Source organism: Festucalex cinctus, chromosome 4 (genome assembly GCF_051991245.1).
Source record: "Festucalex cinctus isolate MCC-2025b chromosome 4, RoL_Fcin_1.0, whole genome shotgun sequence".
Lineage (NCBI taxonomy): Eukaryota > Metazoa > Chordata > Actinopteri > Syngnathiformes > Syngnathidae > Festucalex > Festucalex cinctus.
Window position 1 is genome coordinate 5,165,714 of NC_135414.1, and position 26,462 is coordinate 5,192,175.

The following is a 26,462-nucleotide window of genomic DNA, read 5'->3' on the forward strand; positions in this document are numbered from 1 at the left end:
ACTTTTCTAAGAGATAATCAGAGTCAGCCAACCTAGAGTCCAATCAATGTGACGATATTGGAGGTGTTTATTAAAATGGCAATGCCTTATAAAAACAAACACACTAGATTTTAGCATTATAGACAATGCTATAGCGCTCACAGAATAGCCCATCAACAACTAAGAATTATTAACTTGCATGGAGCTAGAAAGGGTCACATAAGTTTGTCTATAATGTTCATCTCTCCATGACATGACAGATAGTCTATAAATGGACAAAGCTCAGCAGTGTTGCCAACAACTCTCCCAAATTATGGCCATCCCGTAAAGACAACTGTCAATGCCCTGCACAGATTGTGCAATGAGGTGAAGAAAAATCCTTGAGTATTAGTTCAAGACTTGGGAAAGTCTCTGACACATTATAACATCTCAAAAACAAATCTACAATCCTGTGAACACCTTCCAGGAGCACACAATTTATTGGATAACAACTAGGAAATCAACATATGAATGTCTTCAATGGACTAAAAATACTCCTGGTCTGGCCCAGAGTCCTGATCACAGTCCGATTGCGGTGCATGACCTTGACAGCAATTCACAGCAGACTTTCCAAAAATGTTTCTGAAATTAAAGTTTGTAAAGTGGAATTGTCCAAAATTCATTTTGAACATTGCAGAGGTTTAATATGCAATTACAGAAAATGTTTGGTTGAGGTTATTCTGTCTGATGCTCAACTAGATATTTAATCCAAAAGGTTGACATGCTTTTTCCACCCTGCAATGAGCGGTTTACAGTGCACCCAAATAAATTCATAAATAAAATTTAACAAATAAAAAAAAGAGAGAGAGAGAGAGAGAGAGAGAGAGAGAGAGAGAAAGACTACAAAAGTACCAAAAGTTGGCACCGTTTTACATTATATATAAATGACATGAACAAAGGAAATAATTGGGTTCAAATTAATCATTTTAATGTACCCGACGTGGTCTGTAATGCTCGCTACATTTTGGTCACAATCTTTTGCTATTTTAAGTATGGTCACCAGAAGTATATCCAATGGTCACCAGAAGTATATCCTAATTGCAATGTCTATATTAATACTTTAATGATGGTGAAGCCGTGTGTCTTCCAGCATGATTCGATCGGTGGGGGAAGACATGCACTGCTTGCGGGGAACCGAAGACATTGCCAGCCTGCACCCGGCGCAGAGGCCGTCATACTTCACAAACTGTATTTCTTTGGCTTGGTGCTGCAAAAATGTTGTTTCCAAAATCCGGAAATGTATTTTTAACGCGTGAAGTCCTGCGCAAGTGGGTGACGTCAGTACGCTGGTGCACCTATAATGTTGCGTTCATGTGCGCCATGGAAAATCGTCAACTCTTCCACTCTTGCACAGTAACAACTTTGAAAGACGTGCTTCAGAACCGAAACAAGGCACCGTTTGATTTTACGTGAATCGGTGGTCGGAAGTACCGACCCATATCGGTCCATACCACAAAAAGTACCATCTTCGGTACTCATCCCAAGTTGTGACTTCACAGACTATGTTTACATGTAGTCAATATTTGGGTTAAAGGCCCAGTCTGCCAGTTTCACTCAGGAAAATGCACTTTTTAAATACAGAATTTAAACGAACAAACTACTTCTCAATTTACAGATCTGGACTTCTCTTAATTTCTGGTGGTGATTTTGTCCTAACCCCCCCACCTGTATTTTGCTCACACATCTGTGCGTGCTTTCAAATTGCCGCGGGAGTGACGTCACACAGCCGACAAATTCGCCCCACCCCGTTTACGACACGCCACCCCCCGCTCTGCGATTGGCTGGAGGGGTGTAAACACTGTCTTTCCACAGAAACGTCCCGCTGTTTACAAAACAAACGCAAAATGGCAAAATAAAGGCTGGGGGCGTGGGGGGTTAGGACAAAATCACCACCAGAAATTAAGAGAATCCCAGATCTGTAAATTGAGAAGTAGTTTGTTTGTTTAAATCCTGTATTTAAAAAGTGCATCTTCTGAGTGAAACCGGCAGACTGGACCGTTAAGGTCAAAATTCAGTTTCTGAAATATTTGAGATGAGTGAGGTCGACAGTTACTCCCCTATACTTGGTCATTGTGCTCGATTGGATTTCCCCGTCCGCAGACCCGTCACCAGAAAGAAATTGTAGGGGGGGCATTACCTTTTTTTGGGGGGGCACACTTTATCAACCTAAATCTAATGTTCATCAGGTTGAACAGCGGCATTGTGACAACTGCAAAATTGTTCAGATATATTTTCTGTCACTTAAAAGCGGCAGTTCGTTCTGAAATCTAAAAGACAAACTGAAAAAAAAATGTGTAGTTCATTTTGCATTTATTCAACTCAAAAGTTCATTTGAAACAAATCCACTCGTCACTTCTGTAAACAATTATGTCCGAATGAATGACTGCAACCCAGCCCCTTCTATCTGGAATTGGCTAGCAGTTGCCTTCATTTGCGTGTTGGATTAGGGCTGTACGATATGGACAAAATTTCCTTTCATTTTTGCCAGACATCTCTATTCTTTGATCTTTGACTTAGCATGAGACTTCACATCATTTTACTTTTTTTTATGGTGCCTTCTGTATTTTGTTATTTTATTTCTATACTTATACAGATTATTTTATTTTTTTGTATTTTATTTGCGTGTATACTTATCTACTTATATTTACTCTAATTAATTTTATTTTGTGTTATTTTATTTTACTTGTGTCTACTAAAAGACTAATTTCTATTCCATGCACAGCACTTTGTATGCAGCAATGGCTGTTTTAAAGTGATTTAGAAATAAGGTTGAGTTATGTCGATGATATACAGAAACAACATATGGGTTCAGTGAAAAACTAAGCAGAATATCAATCCAAAAAGGATGTGTAAAGTGCTGTTTTTTTAATTAGAACTTAGTGACAGTCCCCATCCCTCCTGATCCTGATTGTCATTGGCTCGCTTAGTTGTCAATCACAGCCAAACTTGAAAGGAGGTATGTGGTTGGCTGGCACGCCATGCTTTACTTGAAACAGAAGGCGCAAGTTTACGTGACTGATAGGACGAATAGTTGGTGAGTCATCTTGCTCGGGCGGGCACGGCTGACTGACAGGGCGGGCACGGACCCCCAAGGCCCGCCCATGGCGACGGGACCGCCCGTCCGTGTACGGACATCATTACGCAAGTAGACGTCATTGCCGTTTTTAACTTTCTACGGTCAATAAAAGACATATTCATAACACTCACTCCACAAATAAAGTAGTTGGTTTAATCATCACTGCAAAAGGATGATTCTTTGCTGCGTAATCATGTTTGTTTACCTCGGTTTGACTATTTCCGGTAGTTTGCACCCAAAAGACACAGAAGACAAAAAAATAACATGAATGTACACACTGTACTAATTCGAGAATTTATAATATATGGCTCTGACATTATGCTACCAAACTGACTACCAAAACATTGTCAAATGAATACCACTATATAATGTATAATCTTCGTAATTCTAGGGCTATTTTTGGAAAATGTAGGCATGTATGCATAAACATTAGTGTATATAATGTCTAATTTTCAGTAAAACTGTTAGTAAAAGCATGTGCATAGTCAGTGTCGGTGTCCTTTTCGCCCAAATTGATGACCTTTCTGCACCAGCAGCATAAAAGTGGAGTCCTGCTCCTTAATGATGCAAATGATGATGTGGAAGGCTGACATTTTGTCACATGCTTTTACCGTAAGGGTGGGATTGCAGGTCCTCCTCACCTCATTGTCCTATAGCAGGATGGCGGCTAGAGTGTCGATGCACCAGCAACAACTGTCATCTCGCAGCGCCGCAGCACTTAGGCCCCATTTGCTTTTAAGGATGTCTGACAGGACAGCAGCTCGGAATGATCAAACTTTCCTTTCACTGTGCACTTGTGACAGTTCAATGAGAGAGGCTTTAATGTGCTGTCAGCAGCGCACTCCACTCAGCGGCCTTGATTTACCTTCCCCATCTGTCTCGGTCAAACAGCACTAAGTTCATGATGAAGCGCAGAAAGGTAATTCTGGATTCGGGAATTTAATGTTATACTCAATGTGGCTGTATTGACAATGTTGATAATAATAAAAGAACAACAAAAATGCACACCACTTATCACTGCATTGTGTTTATGTGAAGCAACATACCTTTTCCCCTCAGGCAGCCTGAGGTAGAAAGTGGTTGCTCAAATTATTAAGTTGAATTTGCAACAAAGGCTGCACAAAATAATGGATCACCCAAATACAGTATTCCTTGAGGTTTTAGTGGACACAAACACAACAACAAATGAATGCTAATGCAGATCCATATTAAATAAATATGGAGGCAGGAAGCTGTTTCCCAACTAGATTATTACATCAACTCACAACCTCATCAAATATTCATCATACAGACAAACAATGTTAAAGAGGAAATATCCAACTTCCTTTTAGAAACAAGTTCTAGGAACGCATAAATCCAAAATCATATGTATCATTCGTGAGTGTATGCAGTTAGCTTGAAATATAGAAACTTCATCAAGCTCAGATCATAGCACTCATTTCAAAGTTTGATATCCTACTTGTGTCATGCTTTGGAATTAATTTGCAGGCTACGCGCAGGCATGATATAGTTTAGCCATTTTGGATCATAAAAATGAGAATAGATCAAGTCCTTGACACCCATTATGTTCATGAATAGTATCATTAAACCATTCAAAGTGCAACATTGACACTAAAAGTGAGTATGTCCCTTGGTGAATTATTCTCACATTGTGATTCATAGTGCAGGATGAACTGACTGGAACATATCAGTCAAGATGTCTCACATGGAATATAATGACGTGTAGGCTAGACGTTCAGACTACATATTCCAAGGTGGAATTCTGATTAACCCGATTAGTGAGTTTTTGATTATGTGTGTGTGCATGTGTGTAATTCTTTCTGTGTGGCAAAGGGGATTCAAATCCAGGATTTGGATAAGATTTCAGGCAGCAGTGGCAGTATAGTGGTACATTTCCTGCCTTTAATGCAGCTAGCTAGCATGGGTGTAGTTAAATGTCCAAAATTTAAACAATTTTAAAGTCATTTTATTGTTGTTTTTTTAATAATTAATATTTTTAAACAACAAATATTTTTTGTTGTCATTTTACCAATTTTATGGCTTTGCCAACACAAACAGTGGTGTGAGCCATGTAGTCAGCTGTTAGCGTGGCATGCTAACTAGCCAAAGTATTTGCATCAACATTGACAAATAATAAACAAATGAAGCTTGTTATACTGTTTCACACTCACAGAGAGAGTTGGACAATTAGTCTACTTCATCGTGTCATGAATTTGTGTCATTTAGGGTTGGGGACTGCTGCACTTTGCGAGGAAAAAAATAAATAAATCACATTTTGGCATCATCCATTATTCATAATCGACTTTGACTCAACTTTCATCACCTTATAGTCTAATACAAATAATATTTAGTAATATCAGCCCCTATTCTGACATAAATAAATTGGTGATCAATGCTTAATGTTTCAGAGAAAGTGCATTTTTATTAACTACATTACAAATCTGCCTGCGTCAAGGAACCCTCTGAGTACTGTATGACTTTAGTCTCATGTGTTTGGTATGCACAATTATTTGTAGGCCTATGCTCTTTTTACTATTTTGAGATTTCACCATGACCCTTCAAAAACCAACAGCTGCATGTTGCTGCAGGAACAAATGTAAATGTAGTGGCGACACAGACAGTTCTCAAGCACTCATTTATGGCAAAACAAGATTCCTACTGTTACCACCATATTCCTTGATTTAAAATCCATTTCAGCAGAGAGAGGTCAAATTTCACTCGCAAGTTCGCAACAGCCTCAACTTTGTAGCCCGTATACAAAAGAAGGACATTTTCAAATATTTTCACTTTGGCGTATTTTGGGTCACTTTATGAAAAGTCATTACGATTTACAGTGAAATAATGATATATAGGGTATTCGTATTGCTGTCAAATAGTACGTGTACGATATGAATGAGTTAAGTTTTGGACCAAGGATCAATAAACATATTACTGACTGGAATTCCTTTCTGTCTGGATCTTGTTCGCCTTGCGCTTTGATCTCGAATCCCGTGACATATCATTGTGGTTTCTCAGCTGCTCCGGGAGTGAACCAGGCCTAATTGATGCTGCGAGGAATAAATCAAAGCACGAAACAAAGCTCATGATGGACTACGAATGTGTCTTGTTTCCTCTGCTGTGACTGTCCAGTGAGTTTACATGTTACCTCATACACCATTTTCCAAACGCTGTTCCTGCTGATCTCAGACTGCTGGAGAGCTGTTCAACATTACCTGTGCTGCTCTCTTGGTCTTTATTCTAATCTTATTTAACAGTCGCTGCCTGACACACAATCCTATGCAGGCTCCCAGGTTGGAGAGTTTCCAAACAATCCTGAGCTCACCCAAGCTTGGAATTGGTTTTCTGTGGAACATCTCCCTCCTCCCTTTGGGCACTTTACCAATTTGACCAAATTTGTTCCATCACTGGTTCTAAGTACCAGAAGTGTTTTCTGCCCACACTTGGACTGGTTTCTGCAATTTGCGCAGTGTTTGCAGAACATTAACAGCTTTGTCAGAGGATGTGTGGTGTGGGTCCTTGACTCAAGGGACACCTGTCTGAACAATACTGCAAATGTTAAATTGCATTTCATGTCAGTTTGCTTCCACAATTAAAAAAAAAAACAAAAAAAAAAAACATGTACATAAACTGTAGGTTGATTGTTTGTCTTGACCTTAAAGCCCCAGTGTGTAGCTCACGACCTCCATCTATCGGTCAAACAAGATAATGCAATGATTTTAAGCACATGAACTACGGCGTCCCAGAGAGACCCTACTTCAACAGCCTACCACCAATTTCACCGGAACAGAACGCAAACAACTTCTGGTATTCCCTCGAGTGATGACGTAAGTGAATTGCATTTGTTAGACATACTGTACAGATCCCTAATAATTGTGATTTAGTCATTTAATTTCAGAATTAATATTTTTGTCGGCATTGTTTGGAAATACTGTACGTCAGCTAATGCTAATGGCTATCTATGTTCATATTTGTTAGTGCAACTAAACCATGCAACAGAGAACACACAGTTATGTTATGTTTTATAGACATGTGGACCATCTCAAAGGGGGCAAGGAGGGGGCGAGGGAGACGACGAGGAAGAGAACGGGGAAGAGAACGCGGTGTCTCGTAACGTACAATTATGTCATCATGGAAAAATAATTCCATTCGAGCATGCATGTGAATGGCTCAAAACATACCTTTGCTTGGAATATGTGGTATTTAGATTACATCGTTTGCTGATATGTTTAGTATATCGTGCAAAAATAATGGTGTTAACTGAACTACACATCTGCAACTCAGACTCGTAAACCCCCCCGTGTCTTGTTGCTACTAACCACTCAGAAAAGTGCTGCTTACAAAAACATTTGAAACCCTTTACTCAGATATCGATTTGTCACCATGTTGAACAATTTTACCTAATAAATATCACTAAGAAACTTAATTAGTTTTGATTGAAGATACAACAGCTTCCTTGTACTTCGATGTGCAGGAATTTACATGGCTTTCACAAATAGTCTTGCTCATGTAATAATGTACTTCATTGGCTCAGTGACTTTCAGTTCATTGTTTGGTACCTCATCTGACATACAATTGTTACCTTCTTGCAGAGACTCGTACAGGAAATGACCATGGAGGAACATGAAGATATCCAAGTCCAGCTGATAGACTGACACCAAGAAATACTTTTTGACACATTGCTGACACATCAGCACCACCATGATTTCCTGTACCTGGATCCCAGACTGCAGCACCTTGGTGGACTTGTAGCAAATAAGTGACACTTTCCCAGATCCTTGAGGACAATACAAAGGTTTTTTACCTGGCATATAATTAGTCCATGTCTGACACTTGTTGTTGTAGTTTGTATAACTTGTATATTGTTGTTGTGTGTTAATTTGTACATTTTGAATAACTAAAAAAATACTATTTCCTTTGGCGTCAACATGCAGTGTTCATTCGACACCTAACCTAACACTATTTTACATGACCAGAAATGTAAAACATCAAAAGCCTGGAGAATTATTATAAATGCTTGCAATGACAAGGAATTCTTCATTGGCCAATGAATGTAAGGTACAGTACATGAAAATGAATGAATAAAATAAAGTAAAATAAAAGTCTACATGAAATGAACATATTAACTAAAAAAAAAAAAAAAATGCTGTTAGAATATAATGAGCTACATGAATTGCAGTTGTTCCAGAATTTTACCAATACGCTGTGCATTTCAAAATATGGAAAATAGACATACAGGTTTGGGCCAAAAGTAGTGTCACAGAGCAGGTATGTGTTGTACACAGCTAAAATATCTGATTAACTCAATACCATGATGTTTTGTGTGTGTGTGTGTGTGTGTGTGTGTGCTGACATTGCCCCCCATTAACATTGCAACATTCCTCAAACTCTCCCGAACACATAGTATGATCTGTAACACTACTTTTCGCCTACTCTATGATGTTATTGGGGCAAAATTAAGGAAGGCTTGTCCATTGATTGTGTGAACAGACTGCAGTAAAAATGAAGTCACTTCAATGTTTGCTGGTTTTATTAAGTTTGACATGCTCCTTGACTGCACAAGTACATGTTATGGAGTGAGGGCATGTTCCCACCAACGATGATATCATATTCTTCAAAGGCTTGCTGAGGAAAGTGAGGGAGGAGTCACTCCATGGCTTCAGACACCTGGTCAGCAGGTCCTGTGTAAAACAAGTGGTGCTTGTACATGTGACCATTCCGTATTGCTTCACACAAAAAGTTAATGTAGTGTGCAATGCCGTCCATATGTAAATGACATACCAAGACGTCGGCTGACTTCAGTTTGTTGCAGCTCAGATATGGTAGGTGGAGATACTGGTGGTACAACACCGAAGCCTTCTGGGGTCCTCCATTCAAGTGTCCTCATTTGGGGCATTCCAATTTGGCTGCTGACTCTCCCCTTGATATTTTTTTTTCTTGCAGGTCGGTGATGTATTTAAACGGTGCATGAATGCTTGTATACATCAGAATATGGTTCTGGAACCCCTCAAGTTTGGCTGTTGATCTAGTGTGACACAAACAAAAACAAAATTATAAAATAAAATAGAATAATTGATGATACTACTATATGTCACCAACTTTCCAACAAAGCCCCCAAAATAGAGGTAAGATCTTTAGTTTTTGGGCCCAAAACATTGTATTAGCTAGATAAAAGTAACTTGACTGCATACTGCATAGAATATGCAAAGGCTGCTTGCTTGTCGAATTTCCGTGGAAAACGTGGCAGCCTGTAAATTCTTGTGCACCCAATTACACAATGGACCAGTACACACTTGAGTGAGAGAGTTCAGACTCTAGCAGTGCTTACGGTACAGCCAGCATTTAAGTCCAGAAAGTTATTCCCTGCCGAAAATTAATTTCGAGAACACTATTTTCACCAACCACAACGAAAATAATTTTCAACTCCTCCACTAATACAGTATGCTTTAGATTCTCCATTGAAGTTATGGGCAAATATACCTCCGAAATCACAGTTACATTACATTACACAATAACTTGCGCATTTACTCTAAATATAACGTGCCAGCGGGAATCTTTTTTTTTTTCAAAGCAAGTAGCTACGTAACGAAATCGTTCGAGTGGTGCGGAGTTGCTAATCAACAGCTACAGTGATCGTAAAACAAAGGTACGAACATCGTATTAATTAGTACGGTGTATACTTTTTCTCTCGCTCTCAAAACGTAAACACAAATGTACTCTTACTTACCGGTCAAGTAGAAAGCAGTCGAAGGCACCGGCACGTCCCAAACCTAGTCTGTTCCTCATTTCTCTCCATCTGGCAAATGCGGCTACAATATAAACTCTTGTTTTGTCGCGCTGAAATAAAATAAATTCCCAAAGTAAGTGTGATGCTTGATAATGCTCTCTTCGGGGACCGGAAACTCTTCCTCTTCGTGGACATGCGGTCGCCATACAAACCGGAAGTGCGTTCCAAAAACGCGTTAAGAAATGGAGCGCTGAAATTTGTCTTTGACGGCACCCGTAGCAGAAAGATGGCGGCGAAACATGGCAGACACTAGAAGCCGCGGCCCGGACATGTAAGATAATTTGCGATTTCTAGACTAACCGTTATATTTAAAAAAAGTACGTTTATGCGATACAACATATCTTTTTACATACTACTAACACAAACAATTTTTTTTTTTTCGAATGATTTATTGTTTCACCACTAGATGCCACTGTATAATACTGAGTGTACCTTTAAGCAAGCCAGCATTTAAAGCAATAACATTATAAATTACATTTCAAATACCTTGAAAAATGTTTACTATTCTGGCTTGCAGTAAGGGAAGGCATTGTCAGACCAAAGCAGGATCACCATTTTAATGTTGTCATCTCAAACACATGACTACAGAGCCAAGACACTTCTCATGTGCTTGCGATAGTGTCTCTGCAAATGTTATTTTTGCATACGGTGTTTATACAATATTTGCAGAGTGATGAAATGGTTATGGCTAAGAGGTTTATGAAAAAACATAGCTTTAAATGTTGATGGGTTAGGTTCGTTTAGCATGTTTTTAATCGCCCGGGCTTCTTTAACTACTCACAAATTCAGTGTAGGAAAACGTCCATTTACTGTATATTGACCACAAAAGCTTAAAAAAATATTATACTGTACAACTACAAGAAAGAAAACAGAAATTCGTCTTTATTATTTTTTCCTGTCAAAGTCCCTATAAAGAAAATAAATGTCTTGACAAAACACAGAGAACAACGTTAAAACCCTGCCTTTTAATGGTTTAAAAAAAAAATGAAAGCATATAAAATGGGGCTTTAAAAAATGGTGAAAAATCAAATTACTGTCTTAACTCTCAAATAATCCTGTAGGTGTGACTGCTGAATGCCCTTAATTCACGCCCCATTCAACTGTCAATCAAATACTAATTCTACTAACTGGAAAGATGGATGCTGCTAGCATCTTTCTTATACCTGCGCATAATATGTCCCTTGCGGTCATCACAGCACTTTTCGTCCCTGTTCATGTTTGCCGTCAAATCAGAATTGCTCTTCTGCCTTCTCCCTCTAACTTAAGCACACTCATGACCAACAATGAGGCGCTCTAGAGCAGCCACGCCAGCCCAAAGTCCTGTCCACATGCTGAATATCAAGAAAAAAATGTAATGCCAGTGGACTTTCCAAAGGAACGATGTATGTCACAATTGACGGCAGATAACAAAAACGCTCAAGTTCGTATATAGTGCGTATTTGTATATGTAAAGAATGCACCAATCATTACCATGAATCTAATACAAAAACACCATTGTGAAATGTATGTTTAGGTGAATTAATAATTAAATAATTACCTCTTGTTTTCCTCTCTCTCTCTCTCTCTCTCTCTCTCTCTCTCTCCCTCTCTCTCCCTCTCTTTCTCGCTCTGTTTTTGTAGTGAATAAGCATATTCAGGTTCAATGTGAAATGTATGTATCCCATTTTCTTGAACCCTGTGAACTACTATGTGCATCCCATATCCAAGAGGTGTCTTACAGCTAACAAAGTTGTACATTGAGGTAACTGTTATCTGTCATAAAGGCATTTGTCCAGCTCAGCTGATGCACATTGGAAATACAATGAACCACTAAAAGTTGATATACGGTAATCAGCAAAGATAATTAAGGCCATAAAACCCTCCATAAATGCCCCGTTGCGATCAGGAGAATGAGATTATGCTCACAAAAATGCACACCCACAGCTTTTTTTTAATTTCGGCAATGAGCGTTAACAGAAATATCATTTAACCATGTGATCACATTGGAGGTGTACATACAGATAAGGCCTGAGATGCTTCATAAAGCATTGCTTTAGACTCGCGTGATAAGTACTTAAATTAGAAGTAGCTAATGGCAACGAGAGGCTGTAAACTTTCTTCTGAGGCCCGTGCGGGTGCAGCAAACTGCTTCAGGCTCAAAAAGTAATTAAGAAAAACTTTACATAATTTCAGCTCATTCTTCTCTCGCTATCTGGCGAAATGATGTATTGCTGTATATTGATTATGAGTGGAAAGAATGCTTTTATCTGCAAAGTGAATGCCCCCTTTCCAATTATCACTTGTGTGTTTGTGTTGTGACTTCATTTTGCACTCTACAATTCAATTTTAACTCCTCTCAAACTTTTATATAATGTTTCTCGTGATTTGTATTGCTGTAAAGAAAAACAATCCTGATGGTGATTTGTTCATCTGCTATGTGTTTCTTAATGATGTAAAAATGATTTAGATTCAATGTTATGTATCTATATATATATATGCAGCCATCCATCCATCCATCCATCCATCCATCCATCCATCCATCCATCCATCCATCCATCCATCCTACCTCTGGTACTGCAGCTGTGTTTGTGTCATCTTGCATATTTGATCAAATTATTTAGAGAAATAATTACTTGGGTAATGACGGCACAATTTAGATCTTACATTAATCTGGTGAGTGGCTGTGTTAATTTGTTAAGCTCCACAGTCAGGATGGTGCATGTCTAATGAGTGAGCTACTTTACTGTGTCCTGCAGGAGATCTGGACACCATCCACTCACAATAATGTTCAGAAATGAATCTTATTTTCGTTGTCGCTAATTAAGTTGGCAAAAGGCCTCCCAAATAATTATTCAGACTTGAAATTGCATGTGAATGTTGTGGGATCCAGTTGCCGAGCTCAAATGCCAAGGCCTTTAAATGCTGCTTAGTTAATACAGTACGTCATAGGTTTTTACATAGCAATCTTCGGAGACCACATCAGCATGTGGGGTAGCACATGTAGGCACACAGCCATTCCATCGAATATTCATGTCAAATATTATTTGGGTTCTGTCAACAAAGAATTCACTAATGCCTCTCAACATGAAAAATTATAAAAAGGTCCAAAACGGTCAGCATTGTAGGAAAATTACACACATCGCCTAGCATTGGAAGAGCTGTAGGCAATGTGTTTATGATACCGAGGAATAAATATGTTACCTGTCCGGCTCCAAGTTACGTTACACCCAATTTAGTTGTGTACACTCCATTTTATACTATGGCCAACTAGGTTTCTAGTCCGCACATGACTTCCATGGCAAATGTTTTGACAATTTCAAGATCTTGCTAGGCATCCATGGCAATCGCGGTCGTCACGGTTGCCCTTCTCACCCCCGCCATGTTGTTTCACAATCACATTTTGTCCAAGGTGGCCTGAAACGACGCTAACACGGCAGCCCCTTAACATAGCATCAACCATGCTTTATATGTTGCAGGGTTATTATAGTTTTGGAATTTTCATTTTACTTCATTAACGAAAATGTTGAATTTTAGTTTTACTTATCATTATCATAGGTGACAATCAGTGGTACTTTAACTAAAATAATCTTGATACATTGCGGTACTTTGATCTTCGGGTGACTTAGTGTGAGTGCCGCTTATACAATAACAGTCCACTATCAGTCCCTCTATATTATTGTTTTATTATGGTGACATGACTACTGTGAAGGGCTAGATGGTAATGTATGCCAACTGTGAGCAGCATAGTGATTACAAGTAATCTGATTTGATTTAGTCCTCATGGTATCGTTGCTGCATCATGGCTTTTCTTGTTTGTGATCTTACCTTTGAAAAAGTCCAGTAGACTATATCACAACACATTTTGCCTCAGATGAGACACAAAGCAACACATTTTTTCTCTTGGATTGCACCATCTGTTGCGCAATGCTGCCGCTTTGAAGCCAAAAAGAAATGAAAATTGACATGCAACATTATTGAATAGTGTGAATGTTTTATTCTCAGCATTCACACAACAAGAAGGTATATTTCCTTGCACCACAACATTTGTCTCTCAGCATTTGCTCAAGTAGAAGGTCTAATGAAACTGACCAAAATCATATTTGCTGCGGAGGGAGACTTCAATCCCATTAGCCCTATATAGCTAAGCTCTTTCGGAATAAAAAAAATCTTATATGTAATCAATTACTGATGCAGTAATGGTCCTGATGAAATTGTTAATCTTTTTTTTTTCTTTTTTTTTTACCTTCTAAGTTGGCATTATCTTAACAATGTTATTGAGCTTCATATCGGGCAGGACAGACAAGACACTCAAGACAAATTGCAAAATTGAGCTACTCTGGCTTTCCATAATTTGAACAGGCTTCAGTGCTCTTGCCTCTAATGCAGCATTGTGTCCAGGAGGAGGAGGAGGTGGTGGTGGTGGGCTGCTGTGTAAACGCAATCCATATGCAGGTATCTCCCATCCCAGCGCCCCAGCAGCCTTTTAGTGGGGATGTTATGTTTGCTTCCCAGGGATACGGATGCCAAACTCAACACAGCAAACGCTACTTAAAATCTGAGCATATTCAGGCCAGCGGAAGATAACAGGATGAGACCTGTGCTAATGTCTTCTGAAGGGCATTGGGATAAACAGGCAGAGGGAGGGAGGAGGGAAAGTGGGGATGGGAGATAGCCAAGCTCTTCCAGGCAGATGGCCTTGCCAGCTCCAACACGGCTGAACACATCCCCTCCTCCCTTTTCCCACCTACTTTTTTAGACCTCATTCCTTCTCACATGGTTTTGTATGAAGGCCACTGTCCTTATTTACGATTTCCCTCTCTTCAATGTGCGCACTTAGAGGCTCCCACGGTGGGGAAGTTGCCAGGACTTTCATTAGAGCCGAGGCCGAATGAAATATGGATGCACAAGTGAGGGAATTGGTGGGATGGACTTGGCCAAATCTCGCCTTCCTGGTGTCTTGGCGATATTGTCTTGAGGGGATCGACGCTCAGACATGAGGAATGTAAACGCCACCTCTGCAAGTCCAACACGTAGTGGAGTTTGGTTCTCCTGCGATATTGGATGCCACGCTGTGCAGATTTAAGGAAAGAGGGGAGTCGCTGGAAAATTCCATAACCTTTACCTGTGATAAGGCTTTGACCTTAGATGGAAGATTCTAACAACTTTAATGTTTCCTCAACAAATCTATTATGCTGCTGACATTCAAATACCAGAGGTGCCTACACATAATTTGCTTTTAATGATTTAATGAGTCTGAAAAATGTGCAACGTGTCATTGAATCTTTTTGTTTTTAATCTTTTGATCTTATTACCAGTCGGGTAATATGATAGGTGGATAACTTTATAATGGAAACAAAGGTGAATAAAACTGCAAATGACTGAAATTTCTCAGTGTTAAAGAGAAAAGTGAAAACACGTCTTGTAAGACCTTAACATTCCTCACAGATGATTGATAAGCCAGCATCACAGCATTTTGCAACACAAAATAGACCGTTATGAAAGGAACGATGCTAGATTGAACAATAATAAATACTGAATGTTTTATAAAATCAGTGGACAAATCGAATTCAAGCAGGAAGACTCCAGTCTTGAGTTCTTTTAACATTTTTATATTATTTTTACATGCGAGAGAGGTAATGTCAAAAGTGTGACTCTTATCTCAGTGTGCCTCATTACGCAGTTTAGAATGTTTAAGTATTACTTAAAAAATGCCCATACAGTTAGCGCCATATGGCTTATTTCAGCAGAACCATTAACAAAACTTACTTTTCCCCAACAAATCAAATAACATTGTCACTCTCTGTTGTAGGACTGCTCACAGATTAATGAAGTGTATGACAATTTTTTTTTTATTTTTTTTTTTTAGTCTAAATCTAACTAAGACTAAACCGATATTCTGTAGATGTCAAGAGCCTCCACCTTTGTCACAGCGTACATGGAAAGTCATTTTAAGTGAATTAACTTTTCACACTTTACCAAAACATGTGCTGTCCTGTGGGGATGCGGGAAGTGGGGAAAGAAAGCTTAATTGAACAAACTAATGAGTACTTCCTATTTCCATTGGGGACATGCCAGCGAGATTGTTTGACAGTTTATCTGTGATAAATAAATACTTTCGCAGCTAATTAGCTTCCAGACCCTCAAGGGAGGAGGTGGGGTGGGGGGTGTCCGAGCATGTGTGTGTGCGCGTGTGGGAGTGTGTGTTGTAAATTTTTATATTTTCAAGTCAGCAACAGTCCACTTCCTATTTTCTGTCACACTCATACGCATACGCACCCTTGCATACACACACACTGAAAAATGTGTTTAGTTCACTAAAAGCAAGAAATGCAGAAGTATTTCACTGTTACAAAGAAAATACACTCAATTCTCAAACTGAAAACTAAGATTTGCTCTCTCTGCAAACTCTTTACAAGTACTGGCCAACACTTGATGTCAGTTGATCATTAAGAACGATCATGTGTGCCAAAAAGTCAACTCTGACACAGCGCAGGGCTTCTTTATCTGTTTTGGTGTTGCAGTAGTGCCTCGATAAGAGCATATCTGCCAGTGGGCCTACGGGTCGCTCGTATCTCAGTCAATGGGATGGTGTTGCTTCTCCAGGGCATCAAAGGTCGCTAGGTCGCTTACCCTGATCTCCTCTTACAAAGTTGGAATTCTTTTTCTCAGTGAAATGACCGGGTATTTTACCTGGTTGTCTTCAGTCGTGGCCTGGCTATTTGTATGTGTTCCTTTCTCCCTTCGTTTTGTTAGCGAGCCTCCGCTCTCGTTTGTTAGTTTTGCCATTACTCATTTCTTGTTGCACAAGTGTAGTTTTGAAGTTCGGGAGAGTGGCCCGACATTCGGGAGCTTTAGCTGAGCTCCATTTAATTTTGTAACTATCACAGCGTTGTGTGTGTTTTTCGTGTCATATTGCCCCCGCTTAAACTCACCGAACAAGACATCTACCTCGTGCCCCTGACGCCTAACGAAATCACGTAGGGAAAACCATCATTCACAACTACGCTTTACGGGTGGAAATCGATTGCAAATATACACAGAGATGCTGTGCGTGATCAATTTTGCCCTTGGAGAATTAAATTAACAGAGAGAGAGAGAATTAGCTCTTACCTTTAGCAAGTCTAGTCCTGGATAATGCCACTCTAAATGCCACTCATATTCGTCATGTTTCCAGTGTAGCTATTGTGAGACAGTTCTTGTATACACCAAAGTCCGTCTCTTCTGTATTCCATTTGATAAAATCCGAAATGTATCCATTCCACACTATCTATATATCCACATCTTTGACTTGTATGGAGCCGGAGTTTTGTTTTCTTGGGTCTTCTTTGGCTGAAGACTGCCGCACATTTTCCCGCCACTCTTATGAGGCGCTCCCTCTAGCGGCCCGCCAAGTAATTGCGCAATAAGGAACAATGGAGCCGTTACAGCGGCTGTATCGATATTTGGCATAGGCATATCGATAACCCATCGTGAGAGAAAATATCGCGATGTATCGCCGTATCGAGATATCGTCACACCCCTACTATATATATATATATATATATATATATATATATATATATATATATATATATATATATATATATATATATATATATATATATATATATTAGGGATGGCCGAGTACCGATACCAGATATCGGTATCAGCCCGATAAAAGCCTTTTTTCAAGTACCGAGTACTCGTGACGCAGACGAGTACAAGTGACCGATGGCAGAGGGGGAAGACGTTAAGTGAGTCCTCCTTGCCTGTCACTGGCATTAGCTTGCAACAGTTTTTCACCAAAACTTCACCGGTTTGGAAATACTTCAAAATTGTGAATCTTAAACTAAAAGAACATTTTTGTGTTTTATTTTGAGCGTTAAGACTATTGAAGAGTGACTGTGCTGTTTTTTTTTGTTTTGTTGTTTTTTTTTGTCAAAATTAAAGGAAATATATTTGTTTAAAAATATCTTTTAGTGATTTTTTTTTTTATTTGTCAAAATGTACTACTGGTATCGGCAGTTGGTACCGGTGAGTACTGAGGGTCTGAAAAAAGTGGTATCGAACATCCCTAATATATATATATATATATATATATATATATATATATATATATATATATATATATATATATATATATATATATATATATATATATATATATATATATATACATCCATCCATCCATCCATTTTCTTGACCGCTTATTCCTCACAAGGGTCGCGGAGGGTGCTGGCGCCTATCTCAGCTGGCTCTGGGCAGAAGGCGGGGGACACCCTGGACTGGTTGCCAACCAATTATATATATATATATATATATATATATATATATATATATATATATATATATATATATATATATATATATATATATATGTATGTATATACACACACACACACACACACACACACACGCACACACACACCGGTAACTTAAAGCCTGAAGAAGCTCTCTTGAAAAATGATGCTTACTTGAACAAAAGACGCACTCCGCTTAGAAAAAAATGTGCACACTGTTACAATTATATTGTATATTCTATTCTATCATATTCTGATATCTGCTACCTCAAGGCTAAAAAGAGAAAAAAAATATCTTAAATACCTCTCACTGTCAATTACTAATATACTGCATACATTTTGTATGAGACAACTTGGAAACAAGGCAAAACCGTGATATGATATGATTCTTTTACTGAGTATATAAGTAAAAGAGGGAAAACTTGAGTTAATAAGTGAAGTCGTCTTACGGAGATAAGCATCTATTCACTGGAGTATGTTGAAAATGTTCACAATAGGCACTAAATTGCAAAGGTATGAGGCACGGCGAAAGTTTGAAAGACTTCAACAAAGATCAAGCAACTGAAAACTTTCTGCTTTAAATGAAGAAATTATTTTTATTGTCCTAAAAACTGCTTTTGTTAATCCATTAAGTAAAAGGGTTCGTCTATATGCCATGGTCAAACATTCAAGAGAGGGGAACAATGAATTTCTGCACAATCAGAGCAAGTCAAGTAAGAATTTGAAGAATAGAAGGTAGAATACAATATGTGCCAGTAGAATAGAATGAAGTAGATAATTATGCTAAAATATAAAAGTGTTTCTGACATCTGTCACTCCGGAGTGTCTTTCAACAAATGAGGTGAAATAAACACAGAACATTCCTCTGTTGTGAAGAGTGTAATCCTCTCGCCTCCCTGTGCTGCTTTCTTTTCTCCTGACAATGATAATTACAGTTTTTGTTGAAAAGCTTTCAAGGATTTATCGCCGCTTTATATTAATGGGTTTCTGAGGCACTTAAATCCCCCAACTTTAATTTGTGGGTTGAGTGTGGCCATTGTGACTTTTCAATTTACCATAGTTTTGTTTGAAATGTACTTGCAGTTACGAGGGCGCAACTATTACACAGCCAAGGTTTGTTGAGAGAATGCATTTGTGGAAGTCAAGCAAACTAAGCCGATCAATGAATTAATCCATCCAACTTACTACCATTCCTTCCATTCATTGTCCAGTATCATTTGAGGCTTTTCGCTCACCTGAAACAACATTGTGATGAGATTCCATATAGGGAAAATGTACCCTTGTGTCGGAGACTGACAAGTTTAGGACTCATCCATCCGCATCAGACTTATTAAATGGTTTTGTTGTTCTATAACAGAAGAAGTTTAACCTTTGCTTTACAGCAGGAGAGATTGATTCAATTGTCTTTCCAGACATTGTTGGTCACAGTAAAGAAAATGCGGTAACGATTTCTCTTTGGGCCAGTTTTTCTGTTCTAATCAGTACTAATTCCGACCTTTCAATTGGAGTTTGCATGTTCTCTCTGCACTTGTATGACTTTGCTCGTGTCACTCTACTGCCATTTCCTCCCACGCTCCAGAAACAAAAGCAGTCCAAAAAAAATGTTAGGTTGAACGAGTGTCTGGTGTGATTGAGCAGTGATCCGTTCCAGCTATAACATAACCAATTACCCTGCAAGCAAGATGCGGTACAGGAAATTTGAGTCGGCCAATGTCAGGAAACTGAATGGAATTGTAAATATTACTTTGGAAATGCCATTGATACATTAAAAGTTACCTTGTTGAAAATGTAATATAGTGGAACTATTTCAATTACTTTCTCAACAACAAATTACATTTGATTGCATTCTGGTTACCTTTATTATTATTATTATTATTATTATTATTATTATTATTATTATTATTATTATTATTATTATTATTATTCATTTGGAATCAATGCTCTCCCAGTAATATTATGGATTAGTGTTACATTAATTTTGTAACTAGATTATGGAATCTTGGTATTTTGTTACGCCTCAACCCTGGAATTAAAAAACTCTTTGACCGCCATAAACGTTTAATGACGTTCAGTATAAACCTAGAATTGGCCGCCATAGACGTTAATTGACGTCTACTATGTTTTTTTTATGGAATCGGGTGGAGGAAAGCCTTGGGCAGCTGTGCTCCAAGTATCAAGCCGATCGGGTTACTATAATGAGTATTCCTGGCCACTAGATGGTTGTGATGAGTCTTTTGGACAAGATCGGGTAGGAGACAACAGTAGAAGAAGAGAGGCGGAGCTAGAGTGTTGAGGGGGAGAGAATGGCTAACTTGGCTAAGGGAGTCAAAAAGGCTACAGATGGCAATCAGCTCACGCTTGATCCTTATTTTCAAAGCTCAAAAGCATCGACCAGTGCTCAAGAGCACAGTGATGACGGAGTTAAGTCATAGTTGAAGCGGTGACGCGGCCGTTTCGACCACGTCCGAAGGCCCCACCGGCTAGCGATGCTAATAACGTCCTAAGGCCCCACCGGCTAGCGATGCTACACCGGAGAAAAGTGGTGCACAACCGAGCACGTCTGCACAGATGACGTTTCATCGGACGATGACGAGTACTATGGGTCCGCTGCAAGACAGTCTTGGACAGTCTTCCAAAGAACGTGAAGGTAAGCGCTAACATGCTAAGAGATTGCTAGTAAGATTACTTTACTAACTTTTCGGCGATCTGCTAGCAGCGTGTGTAAATGTGCTGATATACACTAGAACATCTATTACCTATACAAACGTGAATGTATGTTTTATAGATCGTGCTCACAGCAACGTCCGACCGCTGGTTCTACGACAAAGAAAGGTAAAAAAAAAAAAAAACGTTTTCAATACACCGCAACAAGCTCCCCCTCATAGGGCCCAAAGTGACCCTTCTCACAGTGAGCAGAACAAAGGTAAAAAGAAAAAAAAAAAGATTCTCCACAGCTCTAATAAAATATTTGATGGTAAACTTCTTCTATAATTTACAGAATGTGCATCAACCAATACATCGGAAAAAAAAAAGGTAAACATGCACACACACACACACACACACACACACATTGCATCACAGTGCTCTAAAATAATATATGATATTGAAATGTATATTTGCAGATCCCAAAGATTCTGGCTGGCTTGAAGTTGATGAATTCGGCTGGCAGCCAACCATCTTCCCCTTTGCTGCAAAACCAGGACCAAGAGATGCTGCAGCAGAGCTGAATTCCCACCTGCCAGCTGACATCCTGGAGCTCTTCATCACGGATGAACTTCTCCAGCACATCGTTCATCATACCAACCTCTACGCAAATCAGTCCATGCAGAAGCAGACTGACAAAAACTGTTGCGCACGTGTAAATAGTTTGCAAAGAGTTTTCCAAATTGTTTGTTCGGATTGCTACTGTTGCATGTAAATAAACTGTTATTTTGCAATCAAAAAACACTTTTTTTTTTTATTGTTGGGGTAGTGTTTTATAGAAGTTTAGGTGTTTGTAGAATCACTTATGCAAAAAAAAAAGTGCCAAATTCACTAGAGTGCATGAAATAACATCGTATCACAAAAAGCTTGATTTCTCCGTATTTTGGAAGAAAATAGAGGATTTGGGTGAAACGAAGGTGTTTTCTATTGTTGATTACTGAAGATCCGAATAAGGTAGAAACAAACTTTTTTTAGATGAAAGATGAGACTTCAATCTTTCATTTGGTAGTATCCGCGTTTCCATAGTCCTAACACAACATTTTCTGTGGAGCTTGAAAGATCGGTAAAATTCTGTAAATCAGCTGTCAGTATAGGGGTTACCTTTTCCGAAAATGGCTGGCAGTCAAAGAGTTAAAAAACTACAAAAATGAAAAAGATCTGATTAAGATATAATCAGTCAGCATTCTCGGAGAATAGGCAATATGGGCATGGTTGCATGTCATGAAAGCAAAAGGGAGACCACAAGCTAGAAAAAACCCAAAATGACAACACTGTTTATCATAGTGTAGTGGATGTTACCATAGCCACAGTTTTATCTGAAATGGCCCATTTTCTTAAATAAGAGTTTGTTGAAGGATTTTCTTATGTAGCCTAAATTCACTAAACCAAAATGGCTGTTTTGCCTCTATTAGGCCTCAAACAGAGCTATAGAGTTTTGGGATCAGTAATAGAGTACCAAAACAGTTGGTCAATGACTTTCCAAGTTGTTTGAACCTTAAGTAACCTTTTCCAAACAGTTCATTTGACATTGTAAAACAAATTATTTCGTAGCAGGTGTTTCAGGTTTATGAGATCTTCGTCATCAATCCTAAAAATGATCTAAAATATAACAAGCGCTTAATGGAGCTCTTGAACTTCACATCTAAATGAAGGAAATGCTGAACTTGAATTTAAATCCCATGTAAATTCCCTACGACCAAACCCCTGTCAGGCTAGCTTCACAAAATGTCCATCATATTGCAATTTCGAGACAAAGAATGACAGGCTGGAGATTCAAAGCCTGGTTTTTACAACCAAGCTGGGTTTTAATCAGACCATACCACCTGTGAGGCTCCTCAGAACTTGAGCCCGCGGGGGCAGTGCTAGGCTTCATTACTGACTGGCGGGTTCGGGCCCAGTTCTCTCTTTGCTCTATCTCCCAGCCTCTGTTCTTCAGTACCTCGCAGGCACAGTGCAGAAATGAGAGCCGGCCGCTCGGCCGTCCACATCACTCTACGGCCGCAATTTGTCATTTTTCACACGAGATGAAGTCTTTTATGAAACGAAATGAGTTTGCCCAAAATGAAGCGCCACAAAAGCTCCGTGATTAATTTGCTTGTTAGGCTATTGCAGCTGTCACCTGTGGGAGACATCTGGACAGCAGACGGACTAATGCCAGCAGTGAGGCTGAAATGTGTCTCTCTCTCTCTCTCTCTCTCTCTCTCTCTCTCTCTCTCTCTCTCTCTCTCTCTCTCTCTCTCTCTCTATCTCTCTCTCTCTCTCTCTCTCACCACCCCAGTCAGTCTTTCAGTGGGCTTTTAAAGGCACTACTTACTGTTTGAAATTGTCCTCTTTTTTTTTCTTCCTAAGGGCCAATTAATAAGCATTACTTGTGATTGACATGGTAATTAGTTGCATTAATGTAGTCATAAGAGGCTTTGTATGGTGGCGGGGGGTGCAGTGAACTGGCGAGTGGTCGGCATCAGAGCCGAAGAATAAGCACTTAAAAGCTAATTGTCCATTTGATCGCAGGCACTTTTTTTCGACAGCGATTTTGTCCAAATGGCCGTGGCCAAAATAACAGTATAATTTTGTTTTTCAAATTGAGTTCACAATATTCATACAAGTAGTATGAATTTTCTTGTGGAGTGGTAGTTAGTTTATTTTTAGTTTTAGTTTATTCATTTTTTCCTTTCGGACACATTACAGTTTACATCAATCACATCACATCATTTGCAACATTGACATCCGAAAGAAGGGCTGACGGGTAGAAGCCGAAGCTTATTCGAGACCCGTCCCCATCGACCATTACTATAACGCATCAATCATATACATTATTTAGAATAGTCATTAATTTTTATCGTTATCCATCCCATACTATCCCAGACACTGCTCGCTCAGTTCATCTTGAATGTCCGTGTGTAGATTGTGGCTAGTCCCAGTCATTTGGCGCTGGTGAGTCGGTCCCCAGACGCCACCAGCAAGCCCACCCCGCCAGGCGAGCAGCCAAGGCAAGCGCAATTCTTCTCTTTCACCAGTAGGGTCTTCGCTGACCTCGGATCAGCTTTCACACATGTTGTGCTTTCCAGAAGAGTCGATCGGCTTGCATTCGGCCCATTGCTTTCAAGCAATTTCAGCACTCGATTCTGGTCAGGTAGCACCACTGGTTGCTAGCATGTTGTGGATCTGATGACTCCTGTGCGCTGCCCAGCCTAGCTCACCCAGCAGAGCGGCCCACACCAGCTGCATTCCAGGAACCAGACCACCAACCCCCATTTTGCGTATTGACAGCAGATTCATTGGAGCCACAATACAGCCTTATCATGTAGCCTTGACTGTTACAACAAATGTCCAAACGGAATTCGAGCCAGACAATATTTAGATTCAAACGGGAACAGCAATACATGTTATCAATGCAGGTGTATAAACAAGAGTTAGCCTTGGAAAAGTCAGCAAATAATCATATACAACTCCAGCTTTGGGTAATTAGTGATGTTGTTGTTGTGATATTGTGAATTACTGTTGTCTCTCAAGCGCTGCCAATTCCTCAGCTCCTTTCACGATTCGTGTTTTTAGTTGACCAGAGTTATCTTTAGTTTGAATAAAAATTCGGCAGTCTTTTGTCCACGTGCTTTCGATAAGTCCATTCTTTCTCTTTTGTCGAGCCTTTTTGGCGATGTCAGCATTTCGTTTGGTGAGGTTTTCGTTGATGTAGACATGTTTCCCACGAAGCTTGTGACGCTTGTGATCTTTTTCTTTCTGTCAACAAACCTGATCAGAACTGCCGGTGGTCGTGTCCCTCCAGTTGGAAGCGAAAAGCACATCTGAATGTGCGCAGGATCAACAGTTAATCCCAAATCTCTGAGTTGAAGTGTCACTTGCTGTTCCACAGTCTCGTTCCCTGAATATTGGTCAGAATCTTCCGTGCTCGTGCTAGCCGCAGCTCTCAAAGGGCCACGGCGCGGCTTGATCTTGATACCGGTGACTATCACATCGTTGATACGAAGATTTTGTTCCAAATCATCCACTTTTTGTTCCAAGGCAACAATGCGTCGATCTTTTTCCTGTGTCTCTTTCTTCAATTGCTGTATTTCCTGAAGAAGTGGCTCAATGCTCTTCTTCATTTCAAGTAATTCGGCGACCATTCCACTGAGTTTTTTAAGAGAAGATTTTATCTCCTCAATCTCGTCAGCTCTTTTTCCGCCAGGCATTCTGCAACAATGTAGTTAAAAATCCCAATGCAAAAATCAACAAGTAGTTAGATTCACGAGCGAGTGCAGGAGCCAGTACAGATGCGTCCTTCCTCAACAGATGCGTCCTTGAATTTGCCAACGTCCTTGAATTTGCCTTTTTTTGAGTTTGTAATAGTGTGGAAAAACAAAGACAATTCAAGATATTGTTTATAGAATACATGAATGGTAATCTTTTACATTAGATTATCTTTTAGATTACATTACATCAGGCTTGGACTGTGTACAGCATCAGGTAATTATAAAGGAAGAGTTTGCATGTTTTCCTATGCTTATATGGGGTTTACTGAGGCACTGCGCCTTCTCACCACATTAAATAAAGAAAGAAAAAGGAAGTCAATTGAAGATGAAGCTCAACTTTTCTTCAAATCAAACAAGATAAAATGCTCTCAGTTTTCCAGTGATATATCAGCCATAGCACTATGACGACACACACTTTTGATCTGTGTGCCTATTACATGACGACGAACAGCAATAGACCAATCAGAGAACAGTATTTTGGAGTCTTGACTCAGGTGCTATGGTAGTGTTCTTGGGGACTGTTCATGCAGATTACCGGCTAAATATGAGCTCAGAATTATAAAACGAATATGCAAGTAACAAAAGTGAATCATCAGCTTCATGCTGATAGCCGCATGTTGGGGATTTCTGATATGGATATCTACAACAGATATCTACAACAGTAATCAATTGTTTTGATATAATTTGAGATAATTATGGACTTCTTTCTTGAGTACATTTTACAAAATGCAATTTTTAATCACTTCATTTATTTTTAATTTGATTTCGTAAAATGAAACTTTTAATCGATGAAAGAGGTAGAAGTTTGACCTACTGAATCAATATTGCCTCCAATCTTGGAATCTACCTGTAGAAGTTCCAACTCATTTTCCTATGCCAGATCTTGTGAGCCAAGGATACTCTGTATATAGAAATGAGTTTAGAATTTTCACGTAGAAAAATTAGCTTCTATGTTGTTCTTGTGCTTGGTGGAGGTAAACACAACCCCCTCTGTTAGTATGTAAGTATCGAATCTTTAAAATAAGAAATTCAATAAGTATGCGATAGACCAATAGACGAGCAAACGTTTTGATAACAGTTCTGGAATCAAGAGGAACAGATTTTTGGCCATTTGCATATAAAATGGAATCCTTTTATTTTACATTTTATTTTGCATTTTACAACCCTATGACATTTTGAGCCCTCGATTCCCCCCCCCCCATTAAAACCCTGACGTATATGACACATGCATTGCACGGGTAATCCTTTAGAGGGAAGTATCACCCAGCTGATGGCTTTTCCAGCGACCTTGCAAGATCGCTCCAATTGAGAAAGGAGAGACACCTATACTTATTAATAGCGGGAAATGTTATTTCTGACTTTTGGAAATACTA

At 39.2% G+C, this 26,462-nt stretch overlaps 3 long non-coding RNA genes across 4 annotated transcripts; 2 read left to right on the forward strand and 1 right to left on the reverse strand.

The window, feature by feature from the left end:
* The first annotated feature begins 6,843 nt into the window (after window positions 1-6,843).
* On the forward strand, window positions 6,844-8,006 carry LOC144017259 (uncharacterized). Its single transcript, XR_013283147.1, has 2 exons — window positions 6,844-6,918; window positions 7,684-8,006. It is a non-coding gene; the product is annotated as an uncharacterized LOC144017259 (long non-coding RNA).
* A 593-nt stretch (window positions 8,007-8,599) lies between these two features.
* On the reverse strand, window positions 8,600-10,236 carry LOC144017164 (uncharacterized). Of its 2 annotated transcripts, XR_013283121.1 has the most exons (3): window positions 9,819-10,236; window positions 8,873-9,116; window positions 8,600-8,772 (listed from the first exon to the last, which is right to left on the reverse strand). It is a non-coding gene; the product is annotated as an uncharacterized LOC144017164 (long non-coding RNA). The 2 variants fall into 2 exon arrangements; XR_013283120.1 differs by having other exon boundaries at window positions 8,873-10,236.
* Window positions 10,237-20,247: 10,011 nt separating this feature from the next.
* LOC144017352 (uncharacterized) lies at window positions 20,248-21,499 on the forward strand. Its single transcript, XR_013283166.1, has 4 exons — window positions 20,248-20,783; window positions 20,922-21,059; window positions 21,135-21,169; window positions 21,259-21,499. It is a non-coding gene; the product is annotated as an uncharacterized LOC144017352 (long non-coding RNA).
* The last annotated feature ends 4,963 nt before the right edge of the window (window positions 21,500-26,462 follow it).